This window comes from Lissotriton vulgaris, chromosome 5 (assembly GCF_964263255.1).
Source record: "Lissotriton vulgaris chromosome 5, aLisVul1.2, whole genome shotgun sequence".
Taxonomy (NCBI): domain Eukaryota; kingdom Metazoa; phylum Chordata; class Amphibia; order Caudata; family Salamandridae; genus Lissotriton; species Lissotriton vulgaris.
This window is the reverse complement of record NC_141693.1, coordinates 132,123,813-132,142,602: the sequence shown is the minus strand read 5'-3', so window position 1 is coordinate 132,142,602 and position 18,790 is coordinate 132,123,813. Positions and strand designations below refer to the sequence as shown.

Below are 18,790 nucleotides of genomic sequence, written 5' to 3'. Positions count from 1 at the left end.
GTGAATGTGTGTGTAGACCTAGGAATCAGTGAGTGCGTATGTAGTAACTGGTATTGGTGAGTCAATGGTTTCAAGAATGGTAGTCTGTATTTAACACTGGGTGTATCAAAGGTTATATTAGAGTGTGAGGAGGTGCATCGTATTATCACATGAAAGATATCATCAGTGATGTGATCAGTGATTTCAAATGAGATGTCATCAGTGATGTCATCAGTGAAGTCATTTGAGATGTCATCAGTGCTGTCATCAGTGATGTCACTGACCATGTCATGAATGATGTAATATGTGACATCATCAGCAGTGAATTGCGGGTGCGCGAAATATAGTTAGTACAACTAACTATATAGGAGCAATTTCAATGGTTTTTTAAATGCTAATTCCTAACTATATAAGGCCTGAAACCTATGGTTTTTTAAGTGAATTTGCAAGGTTTTTAAAATGCTAATTCCTAACTATATAAGGCCTGAAACCTATGGTTTTTTAAGTGAATTTGCAAGGTTTTTTTAAATGCTAATTCCTAACTATATATGGCCTGAAACCTATGGTTTTTTAAGTGAATTTGCAAGGTTTTTTAAATGCTAATTCCTAAATATATAAGGCTTCAAAGCTATGGTTTTTTCAGTGAATTTGCAAGGTTTTTTAAATGCTAATTCCTAACTATATCAGGTGTGAAACCTATATTTTTTTTCAATAAATTTCAAAGGTTTTGTAAATGCTAATTCTATTAGCGGATAACGTTTATATATGTTATTATCCTTCTGGGACCACCTGAGCAGCCATCTTGTTTCTCAGGAGAAGTGAGGCACAAGAGAGCACAAAACAAGAGTGGAAAACGCGAAAAGGGGGCAGGGTTGAGACCCCCCCGACCCCCTAGCCCTTCTCAGGGGGTCCCAGAAGGGCCACCAAGTGCAAAAAAAAATGTTTTTATTTTTAAAATCGCGGGTACGCGCACGATATGCGTACGGTGCACGTACCCCGTGATTTTTTTGAATTTTTTTTTTTGCCCTTGGGGGTCCTTTTGGGACCCCCTGATTAGGGCTAGAGGGTTGGGGGGTCTCTACCCTGCCCCCTTTTGTGTTTTCCACTCTTGTTTTGAACTCTCTTGTGCCTCAGTTCTCCTGAAAAACAAGATGGTGGCCAACACTTCCTGGTTTGGACAGTTTGGAATGTTGACAGTCGACTGCCAGCCAATCAGAAACTCGCTCGCGCACGTAAGGGTACGCGCACGTACGCGTATGGTACGCGTGCGGTGCGCGTACGGTGAGCGCATATAGATATATAATTTGCTCAAATTCAATTTTCTCAACAACTACTGTAGGGATTTTCACCAAATATAGAAAAGGCACTACTGCATACCTGTCCCTATCAATTTGTCAAGTTTGGTGTTATTCCATTCAGCCGTTCGGGCTGTAGCCGTGTCTAAACGTCCCATAGAAAATGCCATTTGAAAAATTTCAAATTTAATTTTCTCAAGAACTACTGGAGGGATTTTCACCAAACATAGCAAAGGCACATCTGCATACCAGGCCCTACCATTTTGCCAGGTTTGGTGTAATTCCATTCAGCCGTTCGGGCTGTAGCCTTGTCTAAAGGTCCCTATGGAAATTAACATGGGGAAAACACGTTTTGGGACCCTCCTTTCGGCCCCCGCTTGACGAATCCCCCCGAAACTTTCAGGAAAGGACCGGAGCGGAGCTGGCCAAAATTCTGGAAAATTACACACAGATTCCTCAATCGGCGCCAAAGTTATTCCCAATAGAATGTTGAGCGCATTTAGATACATATTTTGCTCAAATTCCATTTTCTCAACAACTACTGGAGGGATTTTCACCAAATATAGAAAAGGCACTACTGCATACCTGTCCCTACCATTTTGCCAAGTTTGGTGTAATTCCGTTCAGCCGTTCGGGCTGTAGCCGTGTCTAAAGGTCCCATCGAAAATGCCATTTGAAAAATTTCATTTTCTCAAGAACTACTGGAGGGATTTTCACCAAACATAGCAAAGGCACACCTGCATACCAGGCCCTACCATTTTGCCAAGTTTGGTGTAATTCCATTCAGCCGTTCGGGCTGTAGCCGTGTCTAAAGGTCCCTATGGAAATTAACATGGGGAAAACACGTTTTGGGACCCCCCTTTTTTCTCGGCCCCCACTTGACGAATCCCCCCGAAACTTTCAGGGAAGGAGCGGAGCAATTTTAAGGAAAATTACATGCAAATTCCTCAATCGGCGCCAAAGTTATTCCCAATAGAATGTTGGGGATTTCCTATGGTAACTAGGTCCTAACTATATATACCTACTGGCGACCGCCAGTAGGTAATATATATATATATATATATATATATATATATATATACACACACACACACACACAAACAAGCATGCACACACACACACACATTTACAAGTCTACTGTTTTTAGGCACACATTTACAATGGTACGCAAAAACCGGACCAGGCCAGGTATAGAAGTAAGACTAAAGGCTTTAGTCCTACTTTTATTTCAAGCCTGTCCCGGTTTTTGGTCCTCAAAATCTGGTCACCGTAGGCTTCATTTGAAATACATTTAGCCCTGCCAGCATATTCTTTTCTCTCTTTGCAGGTGCATAATCGTGATACTTGTTAATTAGAGAAAGGCTTATTGTTGTATTAGACTGCTGATAGTGAGGCCTGAAGGGAAGACCTTGGCAGTGAAGGTGGAGAATTAATGGTCGAAAGAGGCCTTCTGTTCGTCATGTACCAGGAAGGGGAGATGTTCAAGATTGCAAATTACAGTCCAAGTTTCAATGTGATGAGAAACCTAAAAGATGTTGCAGATGCTCCTTTTGGGTAACAATTTGGTTGGTTTATGTTAGTCTGAAAGGAGATAAGGACATTTCTGAATCTCCTATTATTTTAACTGGTGTTCTCACAGTTAGAATGGCAGATTCCCTTTTGAGTTTGAGAGGGATAGACTTCTCTGCCAGCCTTATTCTTGTGAGTGTGAAGCTTTAGGCTAAACACTTATTATTTTTCCAAGACTTATACTGAAGTCTAATCGCGCTGACACCTTCTCTGCTCCCGAAATAGAAACCCTAGGTAGCTATCCCTTATTTATGTTTAGAAGAGAGATGGGGAGTTTATTTATGGAAACCTGTTTGCTTCAATTTATTTCTTTATTGTTGTGGCTGTCACTATTATGTATCTCATTTCATAACGAGTCAATCTACTGAGATATTGCAGCTTACCGGCAGTATTACTTTATCTTTTGAACTTTTTTTTGGTTTGCTTATGTACCGGATTGATTAGTAATCTAATATAAAATCCCTTTTAACCATATTTGGTGATTCCTGGTTCTTATTGTGGAGTCACATTGGCTTCACAATCTACAAATGTATTGTTGATGTCTTCTACCTTACAGTGCTTCAGGTCAACCAACAAAGGTCCATACGGCCAAGGGGTGGAAAATCTTTGACGACTTTACTAAGAGAGTGCGTTGTAAGTGCCAGAGCGCTGTCAGTATCATGAAACAAAACACCCTCTAACAAACGTATTTTCAAGTTACTCCACAAATTTTAATTGATTTATAGCAACAAGATTATCTAAAGTGAGCAAATCCCTTTATCAATACAAATTCACGTTTTGTGAATTCAAATTTTTAACTGCAAAAAAATCCTTTAGGACGTGCAAAATGAATTTACATGTGCAAATGCGATTGTGAATTGGACCCACTAATCTCAGCCCAAAATTCAACGTATTTATAAAGAATAGCCACTAACAGAATTATTGTGCAATAGGATACCACTAATAGCCAGTGTAGTATTTACTTGAAAGCGGTGCTTTAAGTATGCAGATACTGTTGTGTCTCTGACTGTCTTTGTTTCAGGGGGTGTACAACTATCTCTCAGCAGGGGCTCTGCGCTTGCAATGGGAGAGTATGAGAACTTCTCAGTAGAAAGCAAGTACTCTGTGATACTGAGTACCAGCACTTACTTACTTCACTATTGAATTACAAAAAATAAAAAATACATTCATTTAAAGTACAACACTTGAAAACCAGAATGTATTAAATGCATCTTAAACTACATATACTACCTTCCTAATGCATATATATACCCTCCATGTACTTATGTATCTATATATTTATTCGTTTTTTTCTAATTCAGCATATCCAATGCACTACCCTATTTCTCACCCTATACCAATCTCAATATATTATCTACCTCAACTCTCTCATTCATCCCAAACCCTATACCACTACTATCATCCCCAAAATAACTCTTTCTAGACTCTTCCCTCCTCTACCCCTGCTTGCATCATCTCATTCCTATTTTACTATTCAGATCTCCCAAACAAGCTTTTCTGAACCCTTACCTCTGACTCTTCCCCCTCCGTTTTACTCATCCCAAACCCCCTCCTACTGCTATGAACTAAAAATAAAAAAGATTCTAGACCCTTCCCTCTTCTATCCTTTTATTATTCCTTGTCAATCCAAAAAACAGAACATGTCCACCACTCAAATTAATTTCATATTTCCCTATACTGACTCCCTTCCACCTCCCTTTTACTCACCCTAAACCCCCTCCTACAGCTATAAACTCCCCCAAAAAATCTAGACCCTTCCCTCTCAATCCAAATAACTGACTAACATATCCACCACTCAAATGACTTTCATATTTCACTATATTAATCCACCACTAAACCTTTATGGGTTCCGGAGTATCGTGCTACTCGCCGAAAAAGAGCTTCAATACCTCATTAGGGGTAGCAAGCACTATATAAATGCAAACCTTTTTTCCTCTTCTAACCCTCCACTAGCCTTCTCAATCCAAATAACTGACTAACATATCTCAACTGAAATTACTTTCATATTTCACTATACTAATTCACCACTAATCCTTTATGGGTTCTGGAGTAGCGTACCACTCACCGCAAAAGCACTTTGACGCCTCGACAAGGGTAGTAAGTGCTATATAAATGCAACTACAATACAATACATCTATCCATTCAACACACTGGATGAAAGGCAGGGACCTCGAGCACCTACTACATTGGAAGGTGCATACAGATCTCTACAAACGCTGAAACCGCCTACGCTGTCTCAGCATTTCATCCTACAGAGTCCAAAGAATTTGTCTTATTCAAACCCTCACCATGCCACCGAATTTTCAGGCAGGAAAAACTCCTGATTTTTTCATCCAAGTGGCACGTGTTTCTTCTCCTAGAAACCACGTGCCGTGCAAGGCGGGAGGCGCCGAGCCGCAGGGCCATCCCTTTATTTGCATTTTCTCTGTGTGATTAGAATCTTTCTTCGGCAGCGCGTGACTTCATACTCTGCATTTTCCTAATTATTTTTAACTAAAGTAGCCCCAACGGTTTGTGCAATAATGCACATGACCTGTTGTGCATTTATGTATGCTTTCCTGCTCGGCACAAGATTTTAGAATGGTGCCTGTGTTGCAATATATTTTATTAGTGGCGAATGCACAATTCTATCATTGTCAGTTTTCAAATCTATAACTCAAACACGCTTGGTGTGATCTCATAGTAAGGGTTGACGATCTGGCATTGCAAGTCCTAAGCATGTGCCAAATTCGTCCACTTTTCTCTGCGCCGCATTAGTTCGGTCCGAGACATGCAGCCCAGACCCTGCATGTTGATTTCATTGAGCTAAGCTCTGGCTTGAAGTGAGCAGCGCCGCTGTCGCTGCTGCGGAGCCGGTTGGCCGTCGCTCCCCCCCTGGCAGGGGCCCTCAGTACAGTGCAGCCTCAGTAGTTGAGCACAGAGACAGACACACACACAGACGAGTACTTTAGTTACATTGTTGGGTGAGTTTGCAGCAACTCTCTCCGCTTTTGGCTTGAAAACACCACTGGATTTGTACATATTTTCTCCCCTTTTTCGTCCTGCGACTCCGGAGTGGCCGAGATTTTCTTATTTTCACGTTTCAACCCGATTTTTTTCTCTTTTTTGGTGCATTTTTCCAGTACTTGTTTTGCTCCAGTTTTTGGCATGAGTTAGCTGGGAATGGAAGACAGCAAGCGTTTCCTGCCGCTGGGTGAGTTTGCGCACTTTCCTGTGCGATCATTTTAGTGTTTGTGCCCTGCTGGGGGTGGGTTGCGCTAAATTCTTCCACAAGGTAATCTGAGGGACGTGGGCTGCTGGGGGAGTCCGGGGCAGTGTCCACCCCCGGCAGGGTGGGGGTACCTGTGGGCAGGGTGGCATGCCCCTCTTGCTGTCAGACGATTCTCTCATTTCCACGGCAGAAGTGCAAGGGTCTGAGGGGGACATTTTCCTCAACTTCTCGCGGCAAAGCAGGAGAGAGAGAATGTTGGTGTTTTTGTGCAGGAACGGGTGAATATGGTCACCCAGGGGACCGCGGATTCCTTGCAGGAAAACGGTGGGAGGAGGGTGGGCTGCCTGTACGTGGTGGGGGCTAAATTCATGCTTGGGGGGTATAGTCCAGCAGACATTCTTGTGTTGTGGTAGGGATGTCTCGTGCCCCTGTTTACATGCACACACCCCTTTCGAAATGCACCAGCCCCGCTCTTTGCAACGTGCGTGCGTGTGCAAAGCTGTCACACCGTGGGGGCGGCACGTGCACCGTGGAATGCACACCGTGCATCGGTAATGGTGCACTAAACACAGAAGCCGCGCGATTGTTTCCCTTTAAAGCCTTAAACCAGGAGGCTGGCGGGGAAGGGTGGGGAGGGAGGCTGTCAGCAACGGGCTTGTTATGTAATGCCTTGGGTGCCTGGGCTGGCGAAGGTATTTCGGGGGGAGGGGGCCCTGGAATACCAGGCAGAGAGATGTGGTGGGAACACGTTTAATACTGTGTCTCTGAGCAGTGTCTGTCTAGGGGGGCAAGGGGGTGCGTTCAGACTCCAGCAGAAAGCGCAGGAAAAATGCCATGTGGTTAAAAGTGCCAAAGCAGAGGTTTGTTGGGCCGGGATCAAAGGTTTACTGCACTTCCAGCAGGCCACGAAGTTGTAAAAACAGGAATGGAGGCTGGCAGGGAGAGAAGTCAAGGGTACAGGGGTGGGGGCGGGGGCTCGGGCAGGGAGGGTTTATAATAGATTTCTGCTCCAAGAAGGAACTTCTTGAATACGCGCAGCCCACCTTTCAGCAGATTCCCCGTAACCTGCACAGTTTTTTTCTGTGATCTGCGGAGGATCACAAGCCAGGCATGCGAATAACGTGCGTTTTAAGTTGAAGTTTACTCGCAGCCTGGGAGGGTTGGCGTCACCGAGACGGAGTCGGCTGTCGAAATCAAGTCCCCGATGTTGTGCGAAGTGCGTCGGTATTTCGCACAGTGAATAAGCACCGATCCCTGTGTGGAAAGACATAAGAAAATGGAAAATGAAAGTGCTTCTAAAGTGTAAGAAAGGGAGTAAAGTAAACAATCCTAGGCCTGTAGATAATATGAGCAATATAAGATGGGTGACTGGCGATCACATGATGTGGGTTTGCATTCTAGACGGGTTTGCATACTGGTCGTAAGCTAGCAGAAACAACAACAGGGTGCACGTGCCTGATTGCGTACCCAGGGTGTTCAAATATCGTAAGAACAGGGTTCCGTCCCCGGCCCCGGCGCAAGTCCATTGACATGGCAGTGATTGGGCCCCACCGGGCTCCGTTGGGATGCTCTGGTGTCGGGTCGGTGAGTCCCGTGAAGTTTTCTGAAGCTTGGGAGACATCGCCGAAATGTGCCTTAAACATATAACCAGGTCTGTGTTTGTCTCTAAGACGCCGAAACCAGGAAGCTGAGGCTGGACGAAGAGTGGCACTGCATGTAATGCCCGCTGCCCCCCTTTAGGATACTGTAACCCTCTCCCCTGTGCCCGGTTCGGGGCTTTTCTTCGAGGATCTGTTCTGTGCTTTAAGTGTGCAGGTGCTGTCCGGCAGGAAGTACCTGCACTTCTTTCATTTTACAAAACCCTGCACTCATCTGCATGTTTGCAATCCATGTAATAGGAGAGTACCTGCTCTTCTCGAAGGCGGACCGGTACTCTAGATAGTGAGTGGCAGTACTCCTATTTTTCAGTTGAAAGCACCGGTTGTGTCCCTGGAATTTGAACAGCGTTCAGTACCATTATTATGGCATAGAGGCGCATTCCGATTTGGGGTGCTTTCTTGCGGATCTGAGAGTGACCGTTTACAGCTCGTTTTTCCCCAGAAAGGGATCAGTGGTTCAATTGAAGTGAACTAAGAGTACAGCTCCTAGAATGCCGTGGCTCTAAGCGAAATACCGAGAGCGTGATTGGACCCTGGTGTGTACCTCCGGTCGGGCCTTCTGTTCCAGTGCATTTGAAAGAGTGAAGAATTGGTCGGTCTTAGTTTCGATGTTTTAACCTTTTAAACTCCCACTTAATTAAGTTTGTTGGCTCAGAAAAAAAAGTACTTTAGAATTCATGGTCACGTGTTAAAAATGCAAATTTGACTCAGTTTATCACTTACACCCACAGACTTCTGCATTTAGTTACACAGATTTTGTCATTAAAGGAGCGCCACGTAATAGTTGCTTCTGAGCACTTCCCACATTCATGTAACTGAAAGGGATATTCGACAATACAGATACTACTACTGCAGCGATACTACTTGTTAACAACTTTATTTTTTATGCCTGGGAGTATTAGTGAACATATTAGCGTCGCTTGACACTGCGTACCAAACTATTTTTAGGTGCTTCGATGCTGAATATTATATTATTTCTGTATAATATTTGTCCCTGGAACTCGACTTGTTGCACAGTACTCTCGGTTGAAACTTTAACGGCACCCGAGGAACAGTGAGACGAAGTGATTTGCCCAAGATCACACAGTTTCTGTTCAGATGGTAAAGGCCGAATTAGAACCCAGTTGCGTGCCTCTAGTAGTGGCAACTTGGGCACTAGACCACGTCTTGCCTTTGTCTTACGTTTCTATTCCCTTAAATGATTGGGAGATTTAGGGTTAGTTCTCCACCACGGGCAAGCTTCCCAAAATGAAACTCTTGGCAGGGCGCGTGGAATTGACATTCCTCTAGCTGAAATCAGAGCGCTTTCGTCGGGAGGGGCAGTTCAGCGGTGCAGGGGAGGCTTGCAGCCCCCACGCTGGTGGTGGCCACTGCCAAACAAAACTTCTCTGGTCTTTTACCGGCCTTTTCCCAATAAAGAGCAGTTCTGTACGATAGCTTTGTTTCGCACTCCTAAATGTGTTTCCCCATTAATGTGCGTGTTGTCGCTCGTCGTTTAGCACTTCATACCATTAGACCGTTTCGAAGCACTAGTGCTGCCAAGAGCGATGGACGAGCGATACACTCTCATTTGTGAAAAAGTGACATATGCGCTCTGTTACTCAGTCTGCGAGGCGCTCTGATGCCAGTCAGGGCCTTGCCGCTCTATTGAAAACACACAAATACATGAGTCACTTGGATGCCTGTGGGCGCGCGTACACTGCACACACATCAACATAGCACCCACACAACCCGGACCAGCGGTCACCTCGCCTGACCCCAGCATGTATGCTCCCAGGGGCCAGGTGCCAAGGCGCTTTCCCTCGAGACATTCGAAATTGCAGACAGACCAGAGCTGCACTGGAAGACACATTCCAGACACGACAAAGCCCTAAGAGGCCACGCCAGTGGTAGAGGTGTTCTCTATACATACACCACTAACGTTTTGTGACACACAGGGTTCTATAGATTGAGTTAAAATACAGCTCCCCTCCCCCTGCAGTTTTCCGTAACTGAGTCAGTTGTATTGTTGTTCGACAGAGTTTTTAACATAGCACAGTGCATGGATTTTCTCCGTATAAACCATTATAAAAAGTTTAAATAACTCGTTTCTGTCCCCAGTTATTAATTATAATCACCTGACCTTGTGACTAGACTTTTGTATAGTGGTAAAGTACACGTTTTCTTCGGGGCTAGTGAGATAATTCCAAGATAAAGCATGAGGCGCAGGTGCCCCGCCTGGGCTACAGGGGACGAGGTTAAATCTGGCAGGGAATAATCAGCCTCTCATCTTTCAAGATCTGTCAAATGAGTACCAAAGCGTTAGGTATGACCAACACTTGTTATTCAGACGCTGAGAGAAAATGCCTGGTGTGTATTGTGCAGTGTGTACGTAGAGCTGTGAAACGATGCCGTCTCTAGTAACTAACATATTTTATAGGAATTGTGTTTTTTTTGTTTTCTAAGGGTGTCAGGTTTCTCAAATCTCAAATACACGTTCCCCAATGTATTCATCCTATCGCCTCCGTTTTCATTTTCTGCCCAGGGGGAACAGATTATTAAGAAAGTGGTGGATTTGTTCTGGCTTAGTGAAGTTTCTCTTCGGTGGATTTCGCGTGTTTCACTCTCCTCTGGAATGTTTCACCCACCACTAGCTGACGTTTCATACGTGTGCAGTCCCTTGATCATTGTATTAAAGCCAGGATGATTCGCTGTGCTAAGTAGTATGCACACGTGTGGCGCTGTGCAAACAAACACTTCCCAGCGCACGAGACGCCGTCTTGGTTTAGAAACCTCCCGCCTTCAGATCAATAGTTACTAGAATGGGCCTGGATGACCCAAAGCGCCTCGTAGTCGTACAACTCACCAATCAACACTCTAGCGGCACCTTGGGAATGGTGACACACTTACTAAGTGTCGGCGGGCTCGGACTCTCTGAGAAATGAGTTCACTTCCTGCTCCACTCCAAGGGGCACCTTGCGCCGAGGAGGGCACAGCCCCGGTCTTTCCCCCTCTAAATCTTTTTAATGGAAAACGTTTGGTGGTAATAACAGCCATTCTGAACATTAGGGGCATTGATGCAGTTTAATTGTAAAGATCACATTCACTGCAAAGGGCAATAATTTACACCCCCCCCCATCGTGTTTATCAATATTTAACGACAGCTTTAAGATTGATTTGTGGAGCACCGGACCACGGTTTGAGGGAAGGGGGGGGGGGGGGGCGGGTCAGGGTGGGGGAGGGGGGTCGGTTACCTTCCCACCCCTAGCTTCTGAAAAAACATTGGTTAGTGGTTTGTTGACGATTTTGTGGACTGTGTTCTGGGTAAATGGCCCGCCATCTCTTTATTATTGAATGTAACAAGTATCTCTGTTTTAATTTGCTTTTTTGATCATATTTTTTTTTAATAATACGAGAGCCTGTGTTCTCACTAGTTTGTCTCATATTTTTTGTATGGCAAACTATTATTCTCTCCCCCTGTCCAACAACAGATACTTCCTGTTTGTATATATACTGGTTTTATTTGTAAATTGTATTTATATAGCACTTACTACCCCTGACGAGGCCTTAAAGCGCTTTGCGACAAGTACCACCCTACTCCAAAACCCAATGTTAGATGTAAATAGGTAGATGAGTAATATGGGATTCCCTCGCCCCTGTAGGATTGGTAGTGGTGAGTGTTTCGAGTGTGAGCGCCTGGGATCGCGTGCTCAGTAGAGATAGATTGAGGTGGATCAGTACAGAGAAGCTGTTATTGGGAGTGTCGACATGTGCGCCTGTTAGTTGGATACAGGGTGGGAGGAGGGAAGAGTTTGGAATGTCATATTAGTCAGAAAGTTTTGGGATTAGTCAGGGGAGGGAGGGCTGAAGTAGTAGACAGACATACCTACTCACACATCTATGTACACATGTACATGTCGTATAGATACGTATGCACATATAACCTTACACTTAGCAGCATTTCAGTACAAAGCATACACCCCTATATATTGTTACCCATATTTACACCTATGTATAATGCATAAAGAAACATTTGTTATATGTAATCGATTTTTAAAAATATATATGCATTCCGAGCGCACACATTTTCTTACGTACGTATGCAATTGCAGTACAATACATAGATTCACATTCTATTTTCAATAACTGACACAACAGTTTGTATTGATCTACAATCAGGTTTGCGTAGTGCAGATACAAGGCCTCAATACGGAGTGCCGATACCAGACAGAATCAGTTGTGTGTATACACTTTGTTATGATGTGTTGAAACGCATGCTCTCCTCCTTCTCGCTGGTGTTCTCTCAGTTCCCAGAATGCTGATAACCCCGGCCCTTCTTCAGGCCCTATTACACAAAGTTCCAGCCATGGAATGTAGTAATACCAGAAAAACCCCATTACTCGCACCAGGGCTCTGAACGTTTTACAAATGTATCACACTTGGTGAAGTGATGCAAGTTAAGATTCTGGACAACGCGGGCCCAAACAAAACTAAACAAAGTGTTTCTAAGGCCCTTATATAGCATGGTTAACAATGGCCGCCACCAAACCACAACAAATAGCCCTGTGCAGGGTATCTTCTGGAGCAAACAGAGCTGCCGTGATCAAAATCTGTTTCCGACAAATGTGGATATTGGCAAAGCTAATTGCTATACATCGCTCATTGCGCAAAGGCGAGGCTTCTTTTACACCTATTGTTATGTTGTGATATAGTAATTTATAGATCACACGTACACCAAACAGTTTCTTGGCGGTAGAACACAACACACTGCCCACGATTTCAGACGTATGCCCGTTTAAAAAGCAATGTTTTCAAGAGCTGTCTAATCTGATGTAGCAGGGTGGTCATCCTAATTTCTAGTGGTAACGAGTTCCATATTTGAGAGGCAAGTTCGAAGAATTTAAAGCAGGGATCTCCAACCTTTTCTGTCATAAGAGCTACTTATGTTCAATGAAAATTATTCTTAGCTACTGTTAAGTGCTGTGATAGTCCATTCAAGACTGTCAGCAGTGATCACATCAGTGCATTAGGAAGGGTTGCCAGCAGTAAAGTAAAAAACACACAATCAATTTGGAATGCGTCTACATGGGTAAAACATAACAGCCCGGCACCAGGGTAATAATATCAGTAATAAATGTCTCCAACGCAAATAATAGCTTTACATTGATTTTGGAAATTGAACCATTTGTCTCCAAACATCAGATTATGAGTTCTGAAAATACACACATTTGTCTCAAATACATGCTTTTCAATTTAGGCATACAAATAATAATATAACCAAGCAAAGGCTTCCATGTTAGAAGTCTGAGATGCACGAGCTTCACACGGGTAGCTGGAGAGCTGCTGGTAGCTCACGAGCTACTCGTAGGAGCCGCCTGAGCTAGAGCCGCCAAGTGCCTTCTTTTTAAAGGAGGGAATGGTAAGGAGATTGAAGTACGAAGATCTTAGATTGCTGGTGGGTGTGCATTTATGGAACAAGTAGAGATTAAAGCTGGGCTCTTGCCATATAGGGATTTATAAACAACGCAGCTGGTCTTGAATACCTATTGTTTTTCCAGGATCAAAATTCAGTTTACAACATTTATATAAGCAGAATGAGGCAAGCCTGTGATTGTGGGGGTGACGGGGACAGCTCCGCTCTAAGAACTGGGCGTGCCAGCTGGTGTAGAACTACATACATATGACCGAAGGCTGTGTCAATGTCGCAGGTTGATCAGTTTTGGTGTTATTTGAGAGGTATGTATCATGAGCTCCCTGCTTTCTCCTTAGAGACCTTCTGCTAGTTTAGGGGGACTTGGATTTTCTGCTGTCCTTTTATCAGTATTCTCTGCCGAGATATCCAAACAGGTGGGTGTTCTGTTTAATATAAATGTTCAAAGCAGTATACAACTGCCCTGGATATGATTGAGCAGCTGCTGCCTCTTCCAGAGAACTAGCAGGCAACAGCTAGAGCAGGATTCTGAGCATTTGTATTGTTGCTTAAGATTGCCTCTCGGTGGCTACTGTGGAACAGTGAGACGAGTTGAGCATTGACCAAATAACCTCCCCTTTAATTACAAACTAAAGTAATCCTAAAGTTTAGGCGGTTAAGGAAAGATCTTGGTGTGGGTAATGCATCTGCATTGTATGGATTTTGTGTAGTGTGGTTCCTGCCAACCCCAGCATGAATTAGACTTGTACTCTATGTTTAGAGTTACCAGATTGATTTAGTATGTGCCAGATTGCTGTGATAGGAGACTGCTCTTCAGCACACATAGCCATGTTTTTCTACTTTCTGCATGTCAAAGCACCTTGTATCTAGGCATTAGGGATTCTGATGTATCTTCTGGGCTTCACACAAGACACTTTACCTAAAGACAGCCTGGAAACTCCAAGCGATCTGCCACATCTGTTTATTTCTGGCACCTCCCAGGTTCTAGCACCTCGCAGGCCCTCATATAGTGTGAGCAATGACTGGATTCTCTGCGAGTCTTCTGCATGAGGCCATGGAAGTAGCCCTGGGCGAAGAACTACGCTCCGTTCGCGGAGTTTCGGCAACTCCGCGCTCCGCGGAGAACGCGAAGTTGTCGAATACTCCGCAAACTGCTGCGTAGCGTAGTTCTCGCGCGCTCAATAGCATTTTCGGGTGCGCGAGGATGCTTGTCGGTAAGATCGAGTTGCCGAACACGCAGAAACTGCAATCTGGCACAGAATAACTCGCGAACACGTTAGTAGTGACCGGAAATAAGGGGACGCGAGCGGGCGGGACAAACCTCATGGGTAACTTTGCGCGCTACACATCCCGAGCATGCAGGCAATCAATCAATCAGGATATTTGTATAGCGCGCTACTCACCCAGAGGGTCTCAAGGCGCTTGGGGGAGGGGGGTCCGCTACTGCTCGAACAGCCATGTCTTGAGTTGCGGCCTGAAGCAGAGGTGGTCTTGGGTCAGGCGGAGGTGGATGGGGAGAGAGTTCCAAGTCTTGGCTGCCAGGTAGGAGAAGGATCTTCCTCCCATGGTGGATCTTCGGATGCGTGGCACGGCGGCGAGGGCTTGGCTGGTCGATCGTAGCTGGCGGGTGGGAGTGTAGGAGGTCAGGCGGTTGTTGAGGTACATGGGGCCCAGGTCGTGGAGGGCCTTGTGTGCGTGGGTGAGGAGTTGGAACGTGATTCTCTTGCTGACGGGGAGCCAGTGAAGGTCTCTCAGGTGTCCGGAGATGTGGCTGTGTCAGGGGATGTCCAAGATGAGTCGTGCGGAGGCGTTCTGGATATGTTAGAGTCTTTTCTGGAGTTTGGCTGTGGTTCCGGTATAGAGGGTGTTTCCGTAGTCCAGTCGGCTGGTGACGAGTGCCTGTGTGACCGTCTTCCTGGTTTCGGTGGCGAGCCATCGGAAGATCTTTCGGAGCATGCGTAGGATGTTGAAGCATGATGATGAGACGGCGTTGACTTGTCTGGTCATCGAGAGGGAGGAGTCCAGGATGAAGCCCAGGTTGCGTGCGTGGTCCGTTGGTTTGGGTGCGCTGCCCAGGCCAGGGGGCCACCAGAAGTCGTCCCAGGCAGAGGGTGATGATCCAAGGATGAGGACTTCCGTCTTGTCTGAGTTCAGTTTCAGGCGGCTGTTCCTCATCCACTCGACTACGTCTTTCATCCCTTCGTGTAGGTTGGTTCTGGCGGTTCCTGGGTCGTTGGTGAGGGAGAGGATCAGCTGGGTGTCGTCGGCGTAGGAGATGATGTGGAGGTTGTGTTGGCGTACGATGGCTGCGAGGGGGCTCATGTAGACGTTGAAGAGGGTGGGGCTGAGTGATGATCCTTGTGGTACGCCGCATATGACTTCGGTGGCCTTGGATCTGTACGGGCGGAGGCGGACTCTCTGGGTTCTTCCGGTGAGGAACGTGATGATCCACTCCAGTGCCTTCTCTTGGATTCCGATGTTGCTGAGGCGCTGCACTAGGGTACGGTGGCAGACCGTATCGAATGCTGCGGAGAGGTCCAGGAGGATGAGGGCCACTGTTTCCCAGTTGTCGAGCAGGGCTCGGATGTCGTCAGTGGCTGCGATGAGGGCGGTCTCGGTGCTGTGGTTGGCGCGGACGCCGGACTGCGAGTGGTCGAGGCTGGTTGGGCGAGCGCAATTGGTGATCCACTGTGTGAGGTTGTTGGCTGCTTGTTTGGGGTCCGTTGAGCTGGCGGTAGAGTTCTGGCTCAGTGAAGTGGTGAGCTGGTCGGAGGTGATCTTGTTCCAGTTCCTGCGGGGAACCTGTTGCTGGTGGTGGTGAGTCGTGGTCTTTCTGAAGCTGAAGTGGACGCAGCTGTGGTCTGTCCAGTGGAGTCCGGTGGAGTGGCTGAAGGAGATGTACTTGCTGGAGGAGAAGTCTAGGTCAAGCGTGTGTCCGGCGTAGTGGGTGGGGGTGTTCACCAGTTGCATGAGTTCGAGGTTGGCGAGGTTGTCCAGCAGGGTGGTGGTGGTGTTGTCGTTGTTGTTCTCCAGGTGGAAGTTGAGGTCCCCTAGGAGGATGTAGTCAGCGGAGGCGAGGGCGTGCGGGCTGATGAAGTCTGCAATGTCTTCGCTGAATTGTGTGCGAGGTCCTGGGGGTCTGTAGATGAGGGTGCCTCTGAGTGTGGTCTTGGGGTCGGTGTGTATCTGGAAGTGAAGATGTTCGGCGGCTGTGAGGGTGTCGTCTGAGTTGGTCGTGATGCGGATGGTGTTCTTGTGGACGATGGCGATGCCTCCTCCTGTCTGGTTGACGCGGTCTCTCCGGGTGATCTTGTATCCGTCCGGGATGGCGACGGCGATGTCGGGCGCTGAGGAGGCGTTCATGCATGTTTCCGTGAGGAAGGCGACGTCTGGAGATGTGGTGTCGAGCAGGTTCCAGAGTTCCACGGCGCTCCCGAAGACGAAAAACGGCTCGCGAACGGGTCAAGCAAGCTACTACGCATGTTCGCGGAGTTATGCGTAGTTCGCGGAGTGCAAGTGCATCTTCGCGTAGCTCCGCGGAGTGCGGCTACGCGCACTACGCCCAGGCTTACATGGAAGGTGCTAGCAGCAACTAGCCTCTCTTTGCAGTTCCTTTATAAGGCCCTGGGAGGGACCAGCAGTGAATGGCGTCTTTGTGTGGTTCCTGTATGATGACCTGGGAGGTGCCAGAAGTGATTGGTTTCTCTGTGCGGTCACTGTATGAGGCCCTAGGAGCTACCAACAGTGAAGTTAATAAGCTTCACTAAACTAGAGAATCGTACACAGGCTGATAGTAATCTAGGAAAGTGACTCTCTGTATGAAGCAATACTTGCTTTGTGAGGTCACGGGAAGCCAGTCTTTCTGGAAGTCTCTCCCAAGTTCTTGATCAAGGGTAAAATGGTGGTCATAAAGACCTACTTAGTAACTGACAGTCGTATGTCAATCTTGGCAGCCTAAAATGTCTAACTTAGTCATGGTGGACCAAGTAACAATTCCGCATTAGAGAGCGCAAGGGAAGCTTACTCTATCTGAAGACAATATGTAAAATGTATGATTAGGTTTACTACAAACAGTATCTGCTAAATTTTCTTGTGCAACCTTCTTGTTTTGTATCTTTTTTCCTCTTAAATTATAATTTACTTTTTACTTTCTGGTTATGTGTTTGTTGAGTTTCTTGACTACTTGTACACTCTCTTTGTTTGGGTCTGGATTTAGTTAGATGAAGAATATACAGTGTTATTTAGGACTCTATAATAGTGATTGTGGTTAGCAAATGTAGGTGTTGTGTCCATATATTTTTGAAGAAAATAACATTCTATGTGTTAAGAAGAGGAAAGAAATGGATACAACATATTAATCTTATCTTTCTTGGTGGCAACACCCTGGGAATGTGTTCTTGACAGACTGTGGACGAAGAATGATGTGCTACTGGTCAATTCCCATCTGAAGACCAATGGTTTCTTCTTCCTTTTTTAAATAACTATAGGGTTTTACTCTGTTTATCCCTTTTTAGGTCTCGCCTGTCGATGCGCATGCGCATCGAGCAAGCGAGACTATGGGGACTTATCCACTCTTTGTCCAACTTGCAAGGAATCGTGGCGATTCCTTGCAGTGCCCGTGACTTTTAAGCTCAATGCGCATGCGCATTGAGCTTAAAAGCGCGTGCACATCAGTTCCCTCAGCCACTCCAGGCCCCTGCTGCTTTCACACCTCCCCGCTCCGCCCCCTCCCCTGCCCGCCGTGTCGCATTTCTCCTCCCCCTCCCCTTATCTGCCTTCCCTCCGTCTGTTCCCTCTCCCCGCTCCGCCCCCTCCCCTGCCCCCTCCCCTTCTCTCTCTTCCCTCTGTCTTGCTTCTCCAGCACACCCGGCCTCACTTCTCCTCCCCCTAATTACACTTCTTTCACTGCCGCCAGGCTGCTGTCACTTAATCTCCCCACTGCCCCACCCCCATTAGTGTCCTAACTACACTTCCAAGTCTCGCTACCTCTCCGCCTCCTCTCTATCCCTCTCTCTCCGTTCTTTTCCCATCTCTCCGTCCTCCCCTCTCCTTTTCTCAATATTCTTCTTTTCATACTTGTTCTTCTCTCCCATCCTGCGCTGCTCTTTCTCTCTCAAGCTTGCACAGAATGGCGGTGGCTCCATTTCTGTCGGGTTTAATTCATGTGGGGCATGAGTACCTCTTTCCCGTTTTCGCAGCTGAATTATCTTTGTCAGGGCCCTTTGGCTTTAAGTCTGACCGTGATCAGTGTTGCTGCCGCCATCTGCAAAATAAATCATTTTTCGTCCGAGTTCCAGGCTGACTGTGATGAATCCGCTATGTCACAAGGACCCGTAAATGTGGCTTTATGTGGCTCTACATTTTGTGCAGTGGGAGCACAAACATGAACATGAACCCAGTTATGCAGTGCCAGTAAAAATAATTGTGGCCCAAAAACACAGAAGCCCGAATCCGGGTGAATGCTGTTACGTGTACAAGCTCACCCACCCACACATTAACACTTAATGCGCGGGTCACATTCAGTGTTATTACATTATTGCCAGGAGAAAGGGCTTTTCATTGGCTCAGCCTACTTGTCATAATGACGTAAAAAAGTAGAAGGCAAGCTAATAAACATTATATTATAATCTGCACATATACTATATGTCCATTCAGGTTCTTTAAAAAC

General features: G+C 46.1%; 1 protein-coding gene across 3 annotated transcripts in view; it reads left to right on the top strand.

Moving 5' to 3' along the window:
- The first annotated feature begins 5,769 nt into the window (after nucleotides 1–5,769).
- RXRA (retinoid X receptor alpha) overlaps nucleotides 5,770–18,790 on the top strand; it is a 474,620-nt gene continuing 461,599 nt past the window's right edge. The window contains exon 1 of one of the 3 annotated variants that reach the window (XM_086921055.1): nucleotides 5,770–6,036. The gene's annotated coding sequence lies outside the window, so the exon portion shown is untranslated. The remainder of the gene's footprint in view (nucleotides 6,037–18,790) is intronic. The other 2 variants (XM_086921053.1, XM_086921054.1) reach the window with 2 other exon arrangements.